Genomic DNA, 16,701 nt, shown 5'->3' with positions numbered 1-16,701 from the left:
TCATCACTCCAAGAACACAGAAAGGCCAAATAATCCAACCTATCATACAAAAACCAAAGAGAACACAACAGATTTATCAAGCCCCCAAACAAGAGAAAAAGACAAATGTGGGTTTGTAACTGTTGAAAGATAGTTCAACTCCAAAGTTTTCACTTGGCCTCTTTTCAACAGATATGTTAAGCTCAGAAAGAACCTCACTCATGGCTGGAGGTTATTCAGGTTTGCGGAACTATCCCTCTCTTAACTGCTGATAGCCACAAAAGCATCACTCAGACAGTGACTCTGCTAGCATGGCAAAGCAAGAGTAGGGGAGCTAACCTAAGAGAGGTGCATTGTGATTTACGTGCCATACTGCTGATGTGGTACCATACTGATAGATGACATGGCAGTATTTATGCAAGAAAAGTCAGTAGAGCTGCTTTCTCCTGTAAATCCCCTTTTGGGTTAACACTTCGTGCTTTTTGGTTGAGCTGAAAATGCAGACGCTTTTTTGTCAATAGCTTTTGGGCAAAGTGCCTATAAATTAAAGGCCTATATGCCAGTTCTAACTCAGTGTGTGATGGGAGTACTCATCTTTCAATGTTCAAGCATCATAACTAATTGTCACCGATTTGACCCATAGCCAAGGACAAGGCTAAATATCTGCAAGAGTTGAATGCATTTGATATGCTTCTTGAAGTTTTGCAAGAACCACTTAAGAAGCTGCAGGAGATTCTACTACTTGTGAAGCACCAGGTGCTTGACCTGTGCAAGGTGCCTAGGAGAAGGGAGACTGACAAAGCAAGCAGGGCGACACATGGCCTGAGAAAGAAGTAGAGAAATGGGCAAGACTACTAACGGCTCGCAACTGGTAGAGCATACAAGGCAAGTGGACACTCGGATGGTCCATGCATGGCAAGTGGGAGCCCATGCAACCCAACCGGAGTCCATGCATCGGAAGTGGGAATCCATGCAAGTCAATTGGAGTCCTTGCATAGGAGGTGGCAGTTCAAGGATGGCAAGTACCAAGCGACCCTAGTGTGGACCAATTCAAGCATAGCAGGACGCAGACGACCCTAGTAAGGGGTAGTGATTTCATGGCAGGTACATGGCAGCCCCAAACCTGCCATTTTCAGCCACAACAACCACACACACATGTGGTTGTTGTCCAAAACACCCATTAGAGGCTCAGTTAGAAGAAGAAAGTGTAGACACTTGGCACTTGGGCTATATTTAAACACACAAACATAAATCTCTATTTAAACGGCTGATTTAGCCATTCTTCTGGTATGCTGCTGAAGAGACATTATTTTTTACTTGGAAACGCATCAGACTCCTGGTGGCACGTTACCTAGAGTGACGGGATACCATTCGGAGACTACTTGTAGGCAGGATGTGAGATCAATGCATAGAGGACCGGGGTCAAGACGTGTGGCAGTCCTATTCAGGGAGGAGCTTCAACCCCTCATTTGTATTGTTCGGAGAGATGAGCATGCCAGATATGTGTGGGACAGAGTGAGAGCAGAGATAGGGAAGCCACTCTACATTGCAATATGCTACTTTGCCCCCAGCACCTCTCATTATGCATCACCCAAGGGGCCGTCACCCTACATGATATTGGATGAGAATATATGGGAGTTCTCTCAAGATGGAGATGTCATTCTTTTGGGAGACTTTAATGCCAGGACGGGTCAGTCTCAGACAGCTTTCTACCATACCTCAGAGGAACTGTTGAGAGAATTGGATGTCAGTGATATGGGATTGGCCAGGTGTTCGCAGGATGAGGAGCACACTGGAGATGGGGGATATCTGACAGATTTGGGGACTATACATGGACTGTCCATCTTGAATGGCCTCCAGAGATTTCCAGCGTTGAGTGGGTTCACTTGTTTTCTCATAGACATGGGGCTAGCACAGTGGATTACGTTTTGGCTCAACCCAGTCTCATACCCTCTATTCAGGACTTTACAATTGGGCCGGGCCTATTGGTGTAAGGTGCAGCGGAAGTGAATGTTGAACTTTGCTCAAGATGAGTGCTCTGAACTGTGCTCAAGGATTCCTTTTACTTACAGAAGGAAGAGCCTTCTGTTCCTTTAGTGAGAGAGTGCAATGGACACAAACAAAGTGGATGAACACTATGAATGAAGGTGCTGAGACTGAGAGATAGAGAGAGAAGAGAATACAACACCAGGAAGTTGTCAAACCCTCCTCCAAGGGTCCCACTCTCGATGGCAAGAGTGGTCTACTATTGATTGCACAATTTGGTACAAGATGCTGATGCAAATCTAATGACTATGTCGAGGCCGACGGTGGTGATGACGAGGACGCGGCTATCTGCTACTGTGACTTGATGTGCAACAACGCTGTCTTTCGTGCTTGGAGTTTGCTGGATCTACTGCTCTACTGTCTGCTGAATTGGCTGATGCAAAACACTGGAATGCTGCTCTTCTACTTGCTGAATTTTTCCTTGCTGAAAACGCTGGTTTGGCAGTGCAAAAACGCAGGTTCATGGGCTGGGGTTCTTTGTGCAAAAGCGCTACTGAAGGTTGCTGTAAAACGCCAGGCTGAGGCTGGGAAAAACGCTAGATCTGGCTGGCTGTTGCTACTACAAAACGCTATCTGCAGGGGCTGAAATGGTGGCCTATGCAAGGGCTGAAACCGCCAATGAAGGGGGCTGAAAACGCTGAGGCTGTTGGAGAGAAAACGCTGGTGTGTTTGGCTCCAAAAACGCCAAGTTGAAAGGGGGGGTCGTCTTGCTGAGAAGGGTCTCCAAAGGCCTGCTGCACTTGAGTGCCTGCTGCTCTCCTCCTTCTTCTGCCAGATAGTGCTAGCTTTGGTTTGCTTATATATTATCTTAGCAAAATTGCCCTACCTAGTTCCCAACAAAAGTCACTTAATAAATAAGTGAAAAATGTCAAAAATATGAGAAAAATAGGTTTAAATGCACTTGAAAATTCCCCTGATGGATTTTGATGGGAATGCTGATGATCATGCTGTGTGCAACCGGAGGATATGCATCTAATCTAAGTGTCTGGACATGCACGGTCTGCGAACAGACTCACAAAAGTGGCAGATCACTTCCTATCCTAGATTGGCTTGACTGAACATGTTGTAGCTTGTCCACGGACACATGGATGTGTCACGTGACAATTGGGGTGTAGCAGTAAATCCTACAATGAGGTCTACCACTGTCTCCTCACATTTATTGTCTCATTCCAGTTTAGCACAGCTCGACTGTCACAGACATCTACCCATACCCGATATAGTTTTACTTCAGAGACTGATTCTGTCTATGTAGATGGTATCTACAGACGGTTATGCGCAGAGGATCGGGGGAACCTCTAGGGAGCTCACTTATATATTGACAAAGACACTACAGGATGCAGCAGCAGAGGCATACCCACACACTGAGTCTGGGCAGCGACGACGTTCTGGGAGCATACCCGAGAATAGCTGGTATGATGAGGAGTGCAGAGAAACTAGAGCCCGATTTCATAGGGAGGTACTTCTAGGAGTCATCACTCACAGGCAATCACGAATTGCTTCTCCGCATTTGGTACGATGGTAGAAGAGGGAGTTTCTAGCTCGACTGGAGCAGGATTTATTTTAGTTGTTTCTGATCCAGGATCCAAGCAAGGCATGGAGACTCTTCCATGAGCACTCTCCCCCATCATCACTTCTACTCAGGTATGGGTCAGTATGCATCATCCCTCTACACAGTCTCAGAGCAACCACCTCTTCCAGATCCGCCAGAGCCATGCCCACACACATGTGCTTTCTTTACCGCCGAGATGGTAAAGAAAGCCATTGACAGGATGAAGACCAGGAGAGCATATGATCACGATAGCCTGGTAGCAAAGCGTTTTATACATGCCAGAGATCTCCTTGTAGAGCTTCTAGCAGTGATGTTCAACCGTGCCATGTGTGAGGGCCTACCTGATACTTGGAGTTAGTCTACTATCGTACCTATCTTCAAGTCAGGGGATCCTATGGAGCCTGGGAACTACCACACTATCATGATTGGACACACACAGGCACGGTTGTACACATCCATCCTTGAGCAGCAGTTGAGTAGATGGGTAGAGAGAGGGGTGTACAGGCAGCAAGACAGGCGGGTTTTAGGAGAGGTTTCTCTACTCTTGATCATATTCTGACACTCAGAGCCATTATTGAGGAGGGGAGATCACGTGGGAGATGGCTCTTTTGTTGCTTTGTGGATTTCCGCAAAGCCTTCGATACAGTGCCCAGGGCTAGACTGATGCGCAGATTACAGGAGATGGGGGTACCCAAAGAGTTGATTTGGGGGATCATGGCTCTATACAAGTCACAAGTGGGGCATGTACGCACTCCAAAGGGGATGTCTGATTTGGTTCACTCCACTATTGGGGTGAAACAGGGCTGCCCGCTATCTCCTACACTATTTGGCATGTATGTGGATGAGGTTGCTAACTACATTGAGAGGGATAGTGATAGAGGAGCACAGTTGGCAGGGACATGGATCCCACTATTGTTATATGCTAATGATATTGTGTTGATTTCTGACTCCCCGGCATGCAACGTCACTTAGATGCGTTGTACAGATTTGCCCACGATAGTGGATTGTCTATTAACCTAGGGAACCAAGGTTATGGTGTTTAACACCACACCACAATGGGTCAGGAGGTCAGCACCCTCTTTTACATATGGTGAGGAGACGGTGGAGTATACAGATGCATACACCTATCTTGGGGTAGTCTTCAGAGGACCGGTGTTTTCATTGAGGAGAGCAGCAGAAACTAGATTGACGAGAGCTTATGCAGCTTTGCGAGGTTTGGAGAAGATGTGTTCGCAGGTTCAGTTTCAAGAACCTCAAACAAAGCTGTGGCTTTTTGACACTCCAGTGGCTTCACCTATGCTCTATGGGGTTCATATTTGGGGACCCTCGGTGGACCACCATGGCAGATCTGATAGCACTGATGGATGGAGATGTATGGAGAGGCCTCTAATCTCTATGATCTCTCGGATGATTCGGGCTAAGGCCTCAGAGCCACATGAGATTATTCGATGCGAGCTAGCTGCCCCCCCTCTCGTGGTCGAGGCCCTTACTAGATCGGTATCCTTCATGCATAATTTATGGTACCTTCCCAGAGATAGTTATGCTCGGCTAGCCCTTGAGTCATCTTGACAGCTAGCGCTACAAGGGGACACAGCATGCTGGTATGGACGGATGACATCATGGTTTCAATCACATGGCCAACTAACAGAAGATGGATATGTGATCAAACCGGCCTATATGGACACTCATTTATCCTATGGGATACGATGTGCTATTGGTCAGATGCGCACATCATCGCATCAGCTAGAGATTGAGACTCCAGTAGGGTCATATACACCCAGAAACAGACTTACATCACATTTGTCATTGTCCGGTATACTATGAGATACGAGGCCGCTTTCATTGTCTATTCAGAGAGGGCTTTGGACCATTGCTAGAGTCATGAGATATCAGGATCAGAGATGCCTCGAGCTGTTTTTGCTAGAGCTACGCAGACACATGGAGAGTCTCTTGAGGAGATCGGGCAATGGGAGACATTCACAGAGGGAGATTACTGACCTCTTTAGAGGAAGGACTCAGCAACCAGATGAGCATGCTCCACAGAAGACTTCACAGCCCACTTACACCAGAGATATATTAGTTGACAGAGCCATTGAGCTCGGGAGAGCTAGACGCCCACGTCTACGAGGGTGACCACAACATCGACGGAGGCTCCATCAGAGGATCAAGACTATTCTAGCACGACATGGGAGACGACCAATACAACTATTTACAAAGGTGGACATTGACGAAACTCTTCAGCGACCGATGCAGTACTTTCTCGCAACGCCCGATGCCGGGCATCCTCGGGCATTGACGATGATAATGATGATGATGATGATTTTAGTCTTTCACTTTACTTCACTTTATTTATATTTATCTTTATTTTTATTTTGTACCCAGACATTGGATTAGATCCACCAAGATTGTATCAATTTGGTCTCATAGGTCATTCTGGCCTTTCAAAGACGTTTAATATAACATTTGATTTCATTTCATTTCTCTTTGCTCTCACAAAAGCAGGGCCCCATCTCTCATGGACCTTGTACGGTACATACTACATTTTACATAAATAAAACAAATAACGAAAGGGCCGCATATTCAGAGGTAGGAGAAGAACTCTACCTCTCCACTTCCCCGCTCCCACCTTTATCTCTCATTATTTCTCTCTCCTAATTACTCTATCTCATATTCACGGTCACATGAATTAAATTAAAAAATTTAAAAACATTAGGAGATAATTATTTCACATGGCCTAAAAGCACATGGTCTAACAAATGACTACCATATATTTACAAATCAAGTTGAAAATTAACTTGAAGATAGCAGATTTGAAAATTAAAGTGGGAGATGTGCTAGGGGTGCTCTGCGTTGTCTACAGGTGTAATCCGGAACGGTTACTCTTCTTTTAAGGGGAGGGAATGTCATCGATTTTTCCCATAGCCATGGGCAAGGCTGATTATCTGCAAGAGTTGAATTCATTTGAAATTGATATGCTTGTTGAAGTTTTGCAAGAGCCACTTGAGAAGCTACACGAGATCTTGCTGCTTTGAAGCTCGAGGTGCTTGACCTATGTAGGGCACCCAGGAGAAGGGAGACTGACGGAGCATACAAGGCGACCCATAGATTGGCAAAGAATGCAGAGAAAGGATTGGCGCGTAGCAACTGACAAAGCATGCAAGGTAGGTGGATACTTAGATGGTCCATGCATGGCAAGTAGGAGTCCATGCATGCACGTAGCAGTCCATGCAAGTCACTTGGAGTCCTTGCATGGGAGGTGGCAGTTCAAGGATGGCAAGTACCAGGCAACCCTAGTGAGGGGCAATTCAAGCATAGCAAGAAGCAAGCGACCCCAAAAAGGGGCCATGATTGCATGGCATGTACATAGCAAGCCCAAAACTGCCATTTTAAGCCAAGGAGACCACACACATACATGAGGTATTGGCCACTTATCCAAATTTCAAAACAGTTATTAGAGACTTAGTTAGGAGAAGAAAGTGCATACACCTGGCACTTGGGCTATGTTTAAACACCCTTTTTTTTTATAAATCAATTTGATTAATTTACTTGTGGAAAACCTCAAAGCGAGGAAAACCCACCAAAAAGATCATGTACAAGGGAAGGAACACAGAAGTGTTCGGCTGTACAAAATGGCTAAAAGCATTCATAGGAAAGCTGATGTATCTTTGCGGTGATATCACCAACTTCCAAGGCGAACCATAAAGATTGCCTAAGAGAAAGCTTGAAGAACGGGAAGGGGTCTGCATGAATGCGATGGAACATATAGCCATTACACTATCGCCATAGGGTCCGGTAAGCCCAAAATCTGACCCACATGGAGAAGACCGCGAAGCGTTGCAATGCCGGTGAGAACCAAATGCCCAAAACCGTTTATGGAAGACTGTCGTGAGAAAACGGAGCCGCATGCACGCCGACATGCGACGAAGGAAATCTCGAGTAATGCAACAATCCCACAACAAGTGACAAACATCCTCTTCCGCAATCGAGCAACGGACACAAGACGAAGGGCGGATATGGCACGTCCTAAGAAAAGTGCCCACCGGGAGCACACCAAGCAAACAACACCAAAGAAACAACCGCTCCTTCAAAGGCAAGTGGCTTTTCCACAAAGCTAATAGAAGCTTCCTGCACCAAATATCATATTTATGCATGTGCCAAAGAGCATTACAATGATCAGCAAGCCAAGGTTGAGGTAGAAAAAGAGTATAAACTCGACCGACAAAAATATCATGAAAGGGAATTTCCCAAAGATCCCAGTCATACATGCGATCACCATCGGGCTAAGGTGAAGTGGGTAAAAAATCAACAAGCATTTGCTTCAATTCTCTCCAGAACTGACGGTAATGCATGCCCAATCCAAATCGGTGAGCGGCTAAGGGAAACTCCAAAGTGAATCCGGCTCCATCTTTTTGTTTTGTTTTCGGAGTCGGGTAGGGCACGCCCGGCCGCTCCCCTCATACACCAAAAAAGTATACAAGAAGAACGACCAGGACTATGCACCAAGAAACCGAAGGCAGATGCTTTTGTCACTAGTTTCCTCTGGACTACGAGAGTTCAGAATTATCTACACTCTTAGGGCCATGACTAATCCCTTGAGAGACCCACTCGCCACTTGGATTTGGGCGTGACAGTGACCAAGTACCTCTGTTCAGAGGCCCAAGTACTGCGGGACTTGCTTCGGTCTTCCCTTTGGAGTTGCCTCCTCTAGGTAACTTATCGCTCACCTCACTAAACTGCCTTTGAAACCCGACGGTTTTCCCCTAGGAAATGCCATACCCGCTTGGAAGGGCATCGGCTCACAGGTGGCATCCGCTGAGGTTGGTGATGTCTCCCTTTTGCACCTCCCAACCCCTTTTAGGTGAAGTTGACCCCCCTGGGGGGGAATGGCACTTGGGCGCTCTTGTAGCTCATCTGGCTTCGCTTGGGGAGAATTACGTCATTTGCCCCGGAAGGAATCCGGCTCCATCCACCACATCCTCAACTACTCGAATGCCACGCAAGAGAGAAAGTACGCTTGGTGAGGCGAGCGGTCAACCAAAGTAAGAGAGAAATCCCGGCTCCAATGAAGACTCTCCAAACAAAGCGAATTTCCTTCCCGCTAAGCATTCCACGATAGATAAATCCTAACCTCTTTCCAAAGTGGAAGCAAGCGACAGCCAGGAATATGCCTATCCATCTTACCAAATACAACCTCCCAAATAGATGATTGCCAGTGGCCAAATGAGGATGTAACAACATGTTGATTCAGGTATGCAAACATAAGAGTCCAAGGCTGAGATTGTTGCGCAGTGTAGGCAATAGCATAGCTTTCCTAGCAAGAACATGCCTACGCGGGTCCAAGATATTTAGACCATCGAAGCGTTTGGGTGTACAAAGCTTCTCCATCAACATCAAAACAAGCCTTTTTTGTGTACATGAGTTCGCCACAAATGAGACAAAATGGCTGATATAAGAGAATCAAGACAGTGGCGAGGCCAGTGTAACAGTGGCAAAAAGAACTGAACATATGCCATCAGGATACTCTGAACGATTCGCAGGCGAACATGCAGTGGCCAAGTAGATAGCTTCCAATAATGCAGTTTGGCGTTCAAGCGTTTTATGTTTAAACACACACACACACATCTCTATTTAAAGGGCTGATTTAGCCAATTGTACCTTCTTCTTATCAGCTAGCTCTTTCTCTCGGTCTGCTCTCACACAAGCAGGGCGCCATCGCTCATGAACTTTGTATTGTACATTTTACATAAATAAAACAAATACCAAAAGGGGCACCTATTCATGGGCCAGTACCGTGTAGGGGAGGAGCTCCGCCTTTCCATTTCCCCTGATCCCATCTCTCTCTCTCTCTCTCTCTCTCTCTCTCTCTCTCTCTCTCTCTCTCTCTCTCTCTCTTCCCTAATTAAGTTGTCTCATATCCCCATTATATAAGTGCCGAATTTCTGGTTTTATGCTGTCCAGTCACCACCTGGGCAGTAGGATAGTCAGTTACACTAAGAAATAAAGAAATACTACCGGGGGCACTCTACTTGAAGGCCAATACTCTCTGAAGGGGAACTATTACTCTTCCACGTAGACTCAAGAGAAAAAGTGAAGCCTTTGTTTGTTATATTGTTGCAGTGTTTTCAAGTTGTATCATTGATTTTTCTTGGCTCGATGGGTGTACTTGTAGCATGAAAACATGTCAAACTTCACTGCTTGCCCTCCATTCTTGAACACCTTGGTCATCTCTTTTTCTTACAGTTTAAATTGTCAGAAGAGGTCTCCTCCTCTAAACTGCAAGATTGCTTTCTGTGCTTTCTAGACTTTTTCTTCGATCTGCTTTTCTTTCTTTTTTCTTCTTCTTCCGCTTTTTCTCATCCGCACTGGAACTAGATGTAAGGATGTGAATGTTCAACTTTGCTCAAGATGAGTGCTCCGAACTGTGTTCAAGGGTTCCTTTTACTTATAGAAGGGAGAGCCTTCCGTTCCTTTAGTGAGAGTGCAAATGATCACAAACAAAGTGGATAAACACTGTGAATGAAGGTGTTGAGACTAAGAGATAGATAGAGAAGAATACGACACCAGAATGTTGTCAAACCCTCCTCCAAGGCCCACTCTCTATGGCGAGAGCGGTCTACTATTGATTGCACAAATCTCTACAATGCTTTGGACTTGCCGGCGATGTCGACGACGATGAGGACGACGACGAGACTGGCTGAAATCTGAAAACGCTAATGTCTGAAATCTGCAATTTTTTATCTGCTGAATTCTGACTCTATGTCTATGACGACGGCGATGACGACGATGCGACGACAACGCACTGAAAACGCAGATGCTGAAATCTGCATTTCCGGGCTGAATCTGCAAACGCTGGCTGATCTGACTGTGTGGCGAGGATCTACTGCGGGAAGGTGAGATCTGCGAGGTTTGGGGCTTGCGGTGCGGAGTCTATACGCTGAAAACTGGAAATGCTGATGCAGAGAATCTGACGACACCGGAAATCTGCAAAAATGCTAGGCTGAAAATGCTGTCCAAAAACGCTAGGGCTGATTCTGTTGTTCCGCTAACGCTAGGGCTGCTCTGTGATCTGCTGTCACCAGGCTGCTGCAAGTGCAAAACGCTGGGCTGAATCTGTACTTGAAGAAAACGCTGGCTTGTTCTTGGTAGCTTGAAAACACTAGGCCTTCGGGCTGGTCTTGCTGAGAAGTTGCACTTTAACGGTGGTCTGCTGCCTCTTCTACCAGAAAGTGCTAGTGTAACAGACTTGGACACTCCAAGTCAAGAATCGACCACGATAGCACCAAATAACCAGTTCAAAAGAGTTCACAGTTCACAATTGATTTACATTGGCCCGACGGAGTTCCGTGCCTAGAGATATTGGCCCCAAAGACTGGCGCCCCTTTCGGTATTTCTTTTGGTATTACTCTGAGTTCAAAGTACAAGAATGGTTGGGTCTCACTCTCAGACTCAGCGTCCAGATGCTCTGCAAAGTGGGAGCCCAAACCACTTATTTATTTGTTTACAAGGGATGCCAAAAGCAGAGCCCCAAAAGCTGCCATCTTTTTAAAAATAAAGCAATTTGTCTCATAAGCCTTGCTTGAAAAATTAAAGCAAAGTTCAAAAGGTGTAAAATCAACTTTGCATAGGATTCTTTAATCCCTTGCGTAGAAAAACTGCCCACGCAAAAGCCTGGCTTTTCTCAGGACAAAAAGCGGAAATTCTGCCGTACAGTCCAGCATGAAACGCGCCGCGTTTTCCGGATTCTGCCGTACAGTGCCACATCATCATGTCTGCGGGAATTCCACCTTGCACGGGCCTACCCTGCTCCCCATATGGCTAGGTGTGTTAGGGTTTGCCACGTCACCATTTTGTGACATACCCCCCTCTTGAAAGCATTGTAATCGCCCTCGATTACACCTGCAAAACAGACAGAGGCCATAAATTGTCTTAGCAGACACTGACTGTTAGTACCTATGGATTAGGAACACACATCTAGCACATGTACCAATCGACAGTCACATCACAGGACATCACTAGACATCACAGGACATCACATGACATTCAACATTCATTCGGATCGTAAACCATGATTTATCGGCAATGTAGCTAGCAATCGCATCTAGATCGAGTCGGGACCTCACCGATGCCCGATTGACTAACCCCTATTGCAACCATGTCTCTTCGAGATCAAGTAGACCAAAATGCTGCAGTCATTTCGTCTATCAGTTCCTGCACTTAAAAACAAGTCAAGAACAAATCAATTTCATATTCAGGAATTCCATTTCATAAAGTCATACAGCAAAATACTGTCAGCTCTCAGTATCCCTGAAGCTCAAAGAGACATCAGTGACTCTAGTATCAAAATCAAGGCATCTGTTGACAAAGAAGCGGAGTAACTCCCCTCTTGTGCATCCCACTGCACCAGATCTCCGGCCAAGCTGATTTCTGGGTTCCATTTGGAGTAGACTATGCTAAACCAAAAGCTTCGAGGTAAAGTTTCACAATCTGAGGAGTATCTGCTAGGTCCTCCTTCTCCATCCACTTCGCATCCAATGCAGGATAGTTCTTGAACTTAACCAAGAACTGCCTTCGTACTTTACCTTTATTCTTCGGGTCCTTATGTGCCAAAATCTGTTCAAGAACAAGGATCTCCTCGTTTTCTTCCACTTCGGGTTGCTCATCAGGCTCCCCATCATCAGACACATCACCTTTAAAAGGTTTCAAGAGACTCACATGAAATGAATTGTGAATCCTCCAAGTGTCAGGCAGTTTCAGTCGGAAGGAGACATCATTGATTTTTTCAGAGATCTGGAAAGGTCCATAGTATCGCATACTAAGCTTTGGAAAAAGCCTCTCCTTTCCCTTCTTCATTCTCAGGCGTGCCGACTCAAAACGTAAGAGCACCCAATCATCCTCCTTCAATTTCAAATCGCGACGATGTCGATCTGCTGCCTTTTTCTGTCGTTCTTGAGATTTCTGCAAAGCCTCGCTGACCTTGGCAAAAGCCATGTCTAAGTTGCGTGTATACTCATCAGCTTCAAAAATCTTATCCTCGTGCTTAGGAAGGATGGAACCTTCGCAGCACCTTCAACAATCTCAAATGGCGCCTTCCCCGTCGAAGAGTGTATCGTGTTATTGTAGGCAAATTCCACCAAAGGTAGATACTTTTCCCATTGAGTCTTCTGATCCAAGATAAAAGACTTCAATAAATCTAAAACCACTGAATTGGCAATCTCGGATTGCCCGTCAGTCTGCGGGTGGAACGATGACGAGAACTGCAACCGCGTGCCAATGTTATTCCAAATTGCCTTCCAAAACAAACTCGTAAATCTGGGGTCCCTGTCGGAGACAATCGTCTCAGGCATGCCATGTAATCTGAAGATCTGGGCCACAAAGAGTCTCGCTAAGTGATCCGGCTTGACTGTTTTCTTCACTGGAATGAAATGAGCCTGCTTGCTAATCTGTCAATAACAATCCAGATACCATCGCGATCACTTTGTGTTTTCGAGAGATCAAAAATGAAATCCATTGCAATACTTTCCCAGGGGCAGGTGGGTATGGGCAAAGGCTGTAACAATCCCTGTGCAACTTGTCCTTCTGGCATACCAAGCAACTGCGCACAAACTCTTCCACATCCTTTTTGAGTCTCGGCCAAAAAGAAGTATCTCTCCACCCCTTTCATGGTGGTAGCAATGCCGCGGTGACCCGTAAAAGGTGGACAGTGGCATTCAGTCATAACCTTTTCCCTCAACGGCTGTGTAACGCACAACATGGTTTTTCTCATCAAGTAGCCATCCCGAATGGAATATCCCGCTACTGTCTCCCCATCTCGTATCCGTGTGAAAATGTCTGCAAAATCTGTATCTGCGACATACTGGTCGACCATATCCTCGAAGCTACTATGATGTATCGCGGAAATAGCCATAACCAACAGCTTCCGAGACAAAACATCTGCCACCACATTCTTCTGTCCCTGCACATGGACAATCTGGAAGTGAAACTGTTCGCCCACCGCATCTGCTATCATTTCCGGCCTTGAGAACAATCGGCTCTCGTAAGCAATGACATGGCCTTCTTGCATTAAGACCGCACCCAGACTACGACCACAAGCATCACAATATACTTCAAATGACTTCTGCAAGTCCTTGGTCCCGTAGTCAATTTTTCTTTCAATGTCTGAAAGGCAGTCACCTCTGTGGGTCCCCACGAGAAAGAGACTCCTTTCTGAGTCAAGATATGTAAAGGGGAAGCAACCTTTGCAAACTTTCGAATGAACCGCCTGTAGTACAAACACGGTCCCAAGAAGCTTCTAACTTCATGGACATTCTTCAAATCGGGCCAATCACGGATAGTCTCTATCTTGGGCGGATCCATTTGCACTCCTACTGCTGACACAATGTGTCCCAAAAAGTGTATCTCTGGTAGGAAAAATTCGCTTTTCTTTGCATTAATCACTAACTTGTGATCTCGTAATGCCTGAAAGACCTGAAGCAGATGATTTCTATGTTCTGCCTCATTCTTGGAGAAAACAATGATATCGTCAAAGAAAGTGTCAACAAATAGCCTGTGCTCTTGAAAAATCCTATCCATCATCCGGTTAAATGTTGCACGAGCATTGGTTAAGCCAAAAGGCATCACCAAAAACTCAAATAACCCAAAAGTCGTCCGAAAAGCTGCCTTGTAGACGTCTCCCGGCGCGATTCTGATCTGATGATATCCACTCTTTGAATCAATCCTACTAAAGCACAAGGATAAATGTAATCTGTCGAGTATATCATCGATCCTAGGAATCGGAAATCTGTTCTTGATGGTGATTTTGTTGAGAGCTCTATAATCGATGCACATTCTCCAAGATCCATCTTTCTTCAAAGCCAACAACACTGAAGAGCAATACGGTGAAGTACTAGGCTGGACAAGACCCTTTTCCAAGAGGTCTTTCACTTGGTTCATAATCTCTTCATTCTGTGCTCGGCTCACACGATAAGGTGGCCGGTTCGGTGGTGTGCTTCCAGGTATCAGATCAATGGTATGATCTTCAGGACGAGCAGGTGGTAACTCGCCTGGTAGGCCCTCTGAGAAGCAATCGGCGTGAGAGTGGAGAAAATCCTGGCGCTCTTTATCAAGTTTAGACATATTTGTCCTATCCTCATCACTCAATTCTTTCATAAAGATCAAGTAAACAAACAGACTGGATTTCATTAATTTAGAAATGGCCGAAGCCGATACAATAGGGACAGACTCTCCCTTCAGTTTAATGTCAAGTATAATGGTTCTGCCCTGCTCTGTAGCCAATGTCGCTTTCCTCGCCCGATAATCGACCACGATGTTGTTCTTGTGGTACCAGGGAATTCCCAAGAGAACATCACAACCTTCCAAAGGCATTATGTAAAAGTCCTCATGCCCCAAATACCCCTGACAATGCAACCGAAGTTTGCCAATGACAGGTGTAATGGTTACATCCCTGCCGGGTGCCGCTAGAACTGCCTCCGCAAGTGGTCCCAAATGATCGGGAGTGATCTCGAGCCGTGCTGCCAATTCCGATGAAATGAAGTTGGCCTTGGCTCCTCCATCAAAGAAGATCAGGGCCTCTTGGTCTTTCACTTTGCCCCAAGCTCAGCAAAGTTCTGTACTCTTGTCCATGGTGTTGGGATCGGTACCCACACAATCTGGAGCCAGTCCTGTTTTCATCTTGACTTTTCTTCCACTTTCCTCAGCTGCTCTCGAACTCTCAGGCCTTTCGTCGTCCTTGTCATTCCGTTCTTTCTGTGCCTTTTTAGGGTACTTCGCGGAGATATGTACATGTTCCCCGCATCCAAAGCACTTCCCCCCCCTGATGAAGCGAGCTCTCTCCTGAGGAGTAAGCTTGGGTCGTGCATCCTTCTTTTCTGGGTGACTCTTTCTCTTTCTACTTTCATTTGCTGAAGTCTATTCGGCTCGTTGTGTCACGACCTCATCGGTGGGGTAGGTCAGACTGCCAAAGTGAATGGTAAAACCCCGTTTCACATGACTCATCAACTCCTGAATAGAAGCTGACTTCTGTTCCAAGCAGTGATCTCGGATCTCTGTAGGTAGACCCAAGGTAAACCGCTCAATCTGTTCTCTGAACGAGATCTTCTTGAATGAAGAGGCGGGTAGAAAAGAGCTCCAGAATCTCTCGCAATAAGTGTCCACTGTATCTTTCTTGGTCATCCGAAGATGGTTCCAAGCAACTCATATATCGCGTTCATACTCTTGAGTCAGCCAAGAAGAAATAAAAAGCTTCTTAAATTTCAGCCATTTAACTGGCGCAGTCTTGTTTAAAAGAAGCGTGGACCACCAAGTTCGAGCATTCCCCTTAAAGTAAGAGGCATCTCTCCGAATCTTAGAGTGCTCTTGAGTAGCGTCCTCCCGCGAAAGCGATGTCAAAGTGCTGTACAAAAGACAAAGCCTTCGAAGCATCTCTATATCCCGAAAACGTGTCAAATTTAATTGACTATCCACCTTCCTTAAACTCTCGGACTTTCTTGCTTTTGTCTTCCAGAAAGTCATATTGGTTGGCTTTATAAAAATTCTTCTTCTTTGGATAAAAGTTGCCGTCGTCAGAGTCTGAACTGTCTGTAGACAAGTCCTCTGAAGAGCTGTCACTCACTGGGCGAGATTTAGACTTCTTTGCCTTTTTCTTGCCCTTTCCGAAGCGTTGTTTCTTGCTTCGCTTTTTGCCTTTGCAGTCTTCTTCGCTCGAGTCAAAGGAGCTAGAAGAACTGTCAGAAGAATAAGAAGAAGAAGAAGAATTGGGTACTTCTTCAAACCGAACACGCTTCTTTTGTTTCTTTGCCTTCTCAAATGTCGACTGACGACCCAAATATCCCGAGAAGTCAGTGCCTTTCTTCTACTTTTTGCCGTGCTTTTTAGCTTTGTTTTGCGCGTCAAAAAGCTAAGCAATCCGTGCATCAACCACCTCTTCTAATTCCTTCTTTGAATATTTCTTGTGAGCAGAAGGTTTCTTGAGAGCGGGTTTCGGGGGTGGTGATGTGGTTTTCTGCCACTGCTCGTGCACTTCCTGAAAAGAAGTCTCGCTTATATATTTTGCAAATTTTGGGTCCTTCGCAAAATTGAGCATCATCTTTGTTGCATCGCCGATCAATTGACAACGCTCCATCTCTCGTCGC

General features: G+C 45.7%; 1 protein-coding gene across 1 annotated transcript in view; it reads right to left on the bottom strand.

Moving 5' to 3' along the window:
* Positions 1–16,701, bottom strand: part of LOC147417653 (putative glucose-6-phosphate 1-epimerase) — an 80,254-nt gene that overhangs the window by 31,064 nt on the left and 32,489 nt on the right. The gene's annotated exons all lie outside the window — the stretch shown is intronic.

The sequence above is a fragment of the Adiantum capillus-veneris genome, chromosome 30 (genome assembly GCF_014529385.1).
Source record: "Adiantum capillus-veneris isolate H3 chromosome 30, ASM1452938v2, whole genome shotgun sequence".
Taxonomy (NCBI): Eukaryota; Viridiplantae; Streptophyta; class Polypodiopsida; order Polypodiales; family Pteridaceae; genus Adiantum; species Adiantum capillus-veneris.
Note: the sequence above shows the minus strand (reverse complement) of the source record. Positions and strands in the feature narration are given on the sequence as shown.